The following is a 7,210-nucleotide window of genomic DNA, read 5'->3' as shown; positions in this document are numbered from 1 at the left end:
AGCCTGAACTTCTGGGACCCTTTGCCTCAGGCACAGTGACAGCACAGGGCTCATTTCACACAGACACATGAAGCTCTAGCCGGGGAAATCCCTTCTCTGCTGTTCGTCCCACCTGGTTCTACTAAGCTACCGAGGAGGCTAAGAAATAGCATTAAGTCAGATGGTGAAAAACAGTCCAGCTCTGCCAAAGGGCCAGACTGGACTGGACTGATGCAGGAGCATATGGAAACCAGAGAAGAGTCTTTGTTTTAAACAACAACAAAAAATTAGCCAAGGTTGACTAGACAAGTACACCAGCTACTACAAACACCCACAGACAGGACAGTCAAGAGATCCTGTCTTTGCCAACAGAGCTGAGCCTATGCTACTAAAAACCCAGTCTTTTGGCAACAAGTCACAAGCAAGTCTTCCAGCAGGGTTAGTAGGCAGTCTGTACCAAAGAGAAGAGTCCTAAATTTTTATATAGCTCCTACCTGTTACAAGGTCTGGTGTTATAGAATCTTAAAGCTCAGTTAGAAAACTCTCTTCCTGTAAGAGGTGGAGAAGGGAATGTAAACTCAAAAGCAATAAATGAGGCGAGTATTATCTGCATATCAGCTCTGTAGCTACAGGGAAAGAATAGATGTGCTCAGCAATAAGTGTTTATATAACAGTAGCTGTTTTTATAGAAGTAGCTTTAATGAAGTAGCACAAGATGAATTCTCTACCAACAGAATTGGCTGTGCCCACAGGGAAGAGGAATCATGCAGTGTTTCTTCAGGCAGTGTTAATCTTTATAGGGCCCGAAGACAGTAGTTTACAGAGAAAATTGTTACCAGTACTGCTATGATGTTTGAATTACCATAAGCCAGCAATGTGCTCTTGTGGCCAAGAAGGCCAATGCCATTCTGGGCTGTATTAGAAGGGGTGTGGTTAGTAAGTGGAGAGAGGTTCTCCTCCCCCTCTACTCTGCCCTGGTGGGGCCACATCTGGAATATTGTGTCCAGTTCTGGGCCCCTCAGTTCAAGAGGGACAGGGAACTGCTTGAAAGAGTGAAGTGCAGAGCCACAAAAATGATTAAGGGAGTGAAATATCTCCTTTATGAGGAGAGACTGAGGGAGCTGGGGCTCTTTATCTTGGAGAGAAGGAGACTAAAGGGTGACCTCATTCATGTTTATAAATATGTAAAGGGTGAGTGCCAAGAGGATGGATTCAGGCTCTTCTTGATGATGTCCAATGACAGAACAAGGAGGAATGGGTGGAAGTTGAGACGTAGGAAGTTCCATGTAAACATGAGGAAAATTTTTTTCACTGTGAGAGTGATGGAACCCTGGAACAGGCTGCCCAGGGGCAGTTGTGGAGTCTCCATCTCTGGAGATATTCAAGACCCACCTGGATGCCTTCCTGTGTAATCTGGTGTAGGTGATCCTGCTCTGGCAGGGAGGTTGGACTGGATGATCTTTTGAGGTCCCTTCCAGCCCCTGACATTCTGTGACAACTATTCATCACTTCTGTGGTACCTGCCTTCTGTGGTACCTGTCACTGCTGAGGCAGAATGGATAAGAGAACTGGAAATCTCTGTTGTGCTCACTGGCCCAAACTGCAAATGATAGCAAGCTGCAACGCGCAGTGACTGGCAGGGGCAAACGCTAAGAGTAAACTGTGATACAGTACAGGAATCATAACTGTCAGCAGTAAGTTGCTTTTGATGGCTGCAAAAGCAGCTACAAAATTGGAAGGAAATAATTGGTAAAGAAATGAGGGAATCTCTCAGATAGTTCAACTGTAGCTGCTTCCAGGATTTGCACTTCAGAGCAGCTCCATTTTTTTTTTCTCAGTTGCATTTTAGGCTGCAAAATTTGCCAGCTGGTTTGTTTTGGGATTGTTGTTTGTTGTTGTTTGGGTTTTTTTTTTTGCCTGCAGTGTTAATGGCAGAGAGGGGTGGAGAGGATGACCCTAAAGCCCTTTCCCAGTTCTGACTTTTCTGATTCATGAACTATTCTCAAAAATATCCAGTGGGAATATTAAGCTGTCACATAAACAATTTGCAGGAAGGTCACTAAAGTTTACCTGATAAGTACAGTAGGACACTGAACACTGCTCAGACAATAAAGGAGTTCGAGAGGGAGAAGCTAAAGAAAACATGTAGGAAAAGAGTGAATCTCTGAGCCTTTCACAGCTTGTCTCTTGTCTCCTTTTATGTTTCCCAAGCAGAATGAGTGCCACAGCCTAAACATGCGCTCTTCTGTTTATCTTGTTTCTGTATCATCCAGTCACTCTTTTATTTCCCATGTTCATATGTAGTTGTTCATCTATCTGGAACAGAGCTGTGACAAGCATGAACTTCAGTGGTAAAAATCATCGACCACTTCCTAGAGTCCTAACCACTCTGGTCATTAAATCCAGATGTAAGTATAAGATCAAGGAAGCAAAATATTTTTTTACTATGTTTTTAAAGAAAATCAGTAGAAAGTTCTTCCAATTAACCATCCAATGCTGGAAACTCTGCTTTTAGCTTTCTTCTTTACTAAAAAGTAAAGACACTTCTCTTCTAATTTCTTTACAGAGCTCTCAAGGCAGCTGGAAGCCATCTCTTGAGCATCAGTTAGGTGTTTCCTTGTGAAACTCCAATTTCTGCAACTCTTTCTACTGATTTTGCTTCTTTCACCTTTCTTGTTTTGAGGAAAAAATGTTTTAAGGTTGGGATATTTTTTTTTTCTTCAGTCTCTGCTCTGTGGTCTGTTCCCAGCAATTCAAGTCCTCACGTGGTATAAAGCCTGAGTTAATCTACTGGATTTCACTCTCTGAAAGACAGTCCACTGAGACCCCTCTATTAAACTGTTATTCCAGTAGTAAGCTGGCTGTTTCTTTCCCACTTTGTATGTTTTGCTTTTTAGACTGATATTTAGTGAGCTGGATGGAAGGAAAGCATGTACTCAGAGAAGGTCTGTCTTGATAATCAAGGAAGTAATTGCATATGTTTTGTATACTGGCCTTGCAATCATCCAGCTTGAGCTGGTGCAGGCCAGACACAGGTTTTCCTTCATGTGCCATTGGCAAGTGACCTGCCCTTGTGTGCACCGAGCATCACATTTCCTGATGCCTCCAGGGTCTGAGTGTTTGCAGGGACTCTGTGTTTCAGCCAAAGTCCAAATATCCAGCACTGTATATCAAGCAGGGAATTGCTTTCTTCTAGATTAAATATCTAGAACGGGGGCATTAACTTCTTAACTTTGTGTGGGCCCTGTATAGGTCATGGTTTGCCCTTTGGGCGACTCTGATTTCTAAACCAATACTTGGAAATGAAAACTTGACTGAGGAAGGAGGGAAGAAAGAGGCAGAAACAACACTTATTGAGAGAGGTATAGATCTTGGCCAAAATCTTTCTGAAAGTGGATGAATACAGCACATATGATATGTCCACGGGTAGAGTCACATTGCTGGGAAAGTCCTTAAGAGTCTCAATTTCTTCTACTACAACTCCTGATTTAAACAAAAAACCACAATAATAATAATTTCAGAATCTGCATTCTCCAAGCTTGTGAGTTTTACTGAAATAATAGTTTACTTCAGCCCCTTTCTGTCTGAGCAGCAGTTAGCTGAGCATTTAATCAAGGCTGTCTTGACATCATCCATAATTCTGCAAAGCAAACAAAGCAGCGCTGGCAAGCTACTGACTCTTTAAATGAATGGGGGGGATTTAAGCAAAGGCACACACTTCAGTGTCAGTTGAAACACTGAAGAACATCACTAGTTGCCAAACAGGAAGAAAACCATTGGAGAGGTAGCTGGTCACATGGCACACAGGGAGTTAACAAAAAAAGTGAAAAGCTATTAAAAGCTACTGAAGCTCTCCATTTTTATCCCCCGGCTCACGTTTTATTTTGAAGTGGTCCATGTATAACTGATTTCATAAGGATCCATGCAGATCTTATCTCTGTTTTCATGTGTGTGGTCACAGGAACTGCCCACATACGTGAGCCATCGGGCAGCTGCCTCCCTACCCTCACATACCACTGCTGTGGCTGCCTGTGGCTCAGTTCCTGCCCATGCCAGACAAACACAACCTACATTTTGTGTGTGCGTGACACTGAGATTGATGGGGCAGTTTCTGTATTGTGTTCCAGCTGTATTGTGCCACTCAAAAAGCCTTGATTTGCCAAGAGAAAATTGCCTTGGTTCCCACAGAGCTGTCAGCTTCTCTACCAGCGCTCACAAATACACTTCAGGTAAGAGGCTGAGAGAGTATCAAAACTGAGACACTGGCACCAGTGATGAGAGGTGCTCCCAGAATATTAGAGCACACAGCAGAGCCAAGGTGTGATGAAACAATCTTCCCCATCTTGTCATGGGGAGGGTACAGATGTAAACCAATTTAGCCCTGGAGCTTCATCTTGTATTTTTTTCTGTCTAGTTGAAATATATAATGAGATCCTTAATCACCTGAAAAGCAATGCAAACATGTGCTAGAATAATTAAAATATATTAACAGACATCTCTATTGTTTTTCTGCTGCTCTGGAAGATGCTGACATGCTTTTAATAAGCTGTTTACCCAGTGATCACTATCCTAGCTACAGCAATGGTCTCTTTCACAGGCTGCTCTCCTAGAGGATTAGGTAGCTCCTCTGCAAACCTGTTTCCTGAATCACAGTGCTTTGAATCACCAGGTCAGATTTTCAGTTACTCTTTTGCAAATTTCTGTGGCTCTCCCTACAGCGCTTCGAGTGGACTCTAGCTTCGGCTTCAAAGAAAAGCTATTTCACCCCCAGTTGTGCTCAGCTGGAGCTAGTACATTTGCAATTTCCTATCATTTGACACACAGAGGTTGAAAGCAAAAGGAAATTTTGGAAAATGGATAAAATATACAGAGACTATTTGTGGAAGTGCACTTTCCTTCTTTTCTTGGCAAATGTCTCCTGTGTTTTCCGCCTTGCCTGGGTGCCTGACGGAATGATTTACTAATGACCTATGATTGCAGCCACAGCGAAGGCCACACTGAGGCTACATGTTTGTTCTGCCAGAGCAGAAAGAACCAGCGTGGTGCAGAGCATGGTGGCTCCTGACAGGCTGCCTGCCCTGCCATAAGAAATTACCTTCAAAGGAAAATGCATGTATGTGTTCCAGGATGTGTACTCCTATGTGGTTTACATACAGATGTAGAACATTAATTTGAGAAGTTCTTTCCTGACAGGTTTTTTTCAAACACATGCCTGGCAATTCTGCATAGTTCAGAAAATTATTTTTAAGAAAAAATATAACTGTTGGTCTTTAAACACATGGAGCTATTCCAGGCTTCAAGTCAAGAAGAACCTCAAATTCCTTGCTCAGCTTAAGGAGCACCTGGGGAAATCTTTTAGTCTCCTTCCTTCTCCAATTTTTTTTTTCCCATTTTTTTTTCCTGGTTGTAGTGCTTCTCTCAGAAGCTCAGACTACCCTTGAAAGCTTTGTGTAAGTTTGCTTTGTTTCTCTCACCCCTAACCTCAGCCCACTCGTCTGGCCTGCTCTTAAATGCCCTCTTTTTCCCTTCAGTTCCCCAGAAGATGGGGACAGCGCTCAGGGTGTTGCCCAGGCTACAGAATTCTCAGAAGCCCTATTGCTCCAGCAACAAATCAGCTTTGAGGGACAGAAGGAAGACCATACCAGCTTTCTGGAAGTCAGGACACTCATCTTTGAGCAGCCAAATCCTGTGGTTCAGTCTCACTGCAAATAGAACCTGCCTGCTCTGCGGTGTCACTGGTCTCTGGCTATGACGAGGGTTGGAAGGCAGGTGACCCGCAGTCTGTTTAGCCTTACTGCTGTCTCGCTGCATGATGCTGGTAAGTTTGACACTAAATGCCTTGCATACTGTGCATGCCATAGCTGTAACGATTGCAGGCACAAGCCATTATCATTATTTCTGACTCCTGAACATTATTTGCTACAAAAACTGTCGGAAGCACAGAGGGAGGCGTCTTCATTATTGCTTTACAGCTCATGTCTTAAAGCCAGATTTTGTCTTGCAGTCTCAGTAAGTCCAGGTTTCACTCAAGAACCTGGTCTCTAATTCATCAAGTTTTAGTACTGGTATTTTTTTCCCCAATTTGTCATTTTCTTCTCATTTTCTGTAAGAGTGCAAGTGATTTCATCAACTCTTCTAGGAAATGTATTATACAAACTGGCCTCCCGAGGCCACTGGCTTTTCATTGTCAGGGTCAAAGTACAGCCACTGAAGTGTCAGTCAGCAGCACTACTTTATTTTCTCATTCAGTGGCTTCACAGTAGAGGAAATGTATTTTGTTCATACATAAAGTAATGTGAGAGGAAACCACTTCCCACATACACAAATTCCTGACTCATTCCTTTCAAATGTGGCTGAAACAACTGCAGAATCCTAACATAAAAACAATGATATCCCTTCAACAGGCTTTTCCAGGTTTTCTAGTATGGGCAAAAGGACCACAGGGAGATATCCTTTAACTAGAGCAGAGACTGGAAATTTGAACTTCTGGGGTTTGTTTCCAGTTCAGTCACAGATTCACAGATTGCATTGGGTTGGAAGGGACCCTCAAAGGTCATCTTATCCAACACCCTGCAGTGAGCACGGATACCTCCAAATAGATCAGGCCTCCCAGGGCCACATCAAGTCTGATCTTGAATGTTTCCAGGGATGGGGCCTCAACAGCATTCCTGGGAAACTTGTTCCAGCATTTTGCTGCTCTCATTGTAAAGATCTTCTTCCTTATGTCTAACCTGAATCTACCCTGCTCCAGTTTAAAACCATTGCTCCTCATCCTAGCACTACAAGCCCTTCTACACAGTCTTTCCCCAGCCTTCCTGTAGGTCCCCCTCGGATACTGAAGTGTAGTTATGGTTACTTATTTACTCATCTTGAGCATCTGAAGTCTGCGCCTAGGTTCATCCATGTAAGGTAGTTACCAATACATCACTCCTCATTTTGTGTGTCTGCTTTGCTGTGCTTTTAGAGGGAGTGGCTCACAGATGTCTGCCATCCTACATTGAGATCCAGAGATCAAAAAGTGTTACACAATGGCAGAATCATGATATTATTTCACTGCTGTAATCTCCCTGATTCTTGGTAACACAATTGTCCACAGCATTCAGAAACAGAGCTTTCCTGGGAAAGAAAAGATTGCATGTTTGTAGCTATCAAGGGTTTTTTGTTTACTCCTTCACAGAAAAGCAACAAAAGAGTTCTAATTGTGTAATACATTAGGTAGAAGAAGAAATGT

Source organism: Dryobates pubescens, chromosome 1, assembly GCF_014839835.1.
Source record: "Dryobates pubescens isolate bDryPub1 chromosome 1, bDryPub1.pri, whole genome shotgun sequence".
Lineage (NCBI taxonomy): Eukaryota > Metazoa > Chordata > Aves > Piciformes > Picidae > Dryobates > Dryobates pubescens.
Note: the sequence above shows the minus strand (reverse complement) of the source record.